The following is a 560-nucleotide window of genomic DNA, read 5'->3' on the forward strand; positions in this document are numbered from 1 at the left end:
ACTATTTGTCCTCAAGCTCCCTCCCTTTCTACTTCCCTTTAGTTCTTGATTTTTTTTTACCTGACTATGAATCTTTCCTTTACAAATCATTATGGTCACGCTTGCTTTTAGCAGCCAAAGCCATGATCCCTCTATATTAGCGTAAAGAAGTAACACCTTCTATTTCACATTGGCTGAAAAAAATTGCCCAAATGTCCAGAATTGTAGAATTGAGTTACCTTGCGCAGAGGAAGATTGCAAAATACACTAAAATGTGGCTTCCATACTTATCCGACACTAAGGGCAGATTCAGACGAACGTTGCATTTTTGCGCGCGCAAACAACGCAGCGTTTTGCGCGCGCAAAATCTATTTGACAGCTGCGTGTGTCATCCGTGTATGATGCGCGGCTGCGTGATTTTCGCGCAGCCACCATCATAGAGATGAGGCTAGTCGACGCCCGTCACTGTCCAAGGTGCTGAAAGAGCTAACTGATCGGCAGTAACTGTTTCAGCACCCTCGACAGTGAATGCCGAACACAATATACAGCAACCTTTTAAAAAAAAAGAAAAAGTTCGTACT

This window comes from Rhinoderma darwinii, chromosome 5 (genome assembly GCF_050947455.1).
Source record: "Rhinoderma darwinii isolate aRhiDar2 chromosome 5, aRhiDar2.hap1, whole genome shotgun sequence".
In the NCBI taxonomy this organism is placed as follows: Eukaryota; Metazoa; Chordata; class Amphibia; order Anura; family Rhinodermatidae; genus Rhinoderma; species Rhinoderma darwinii.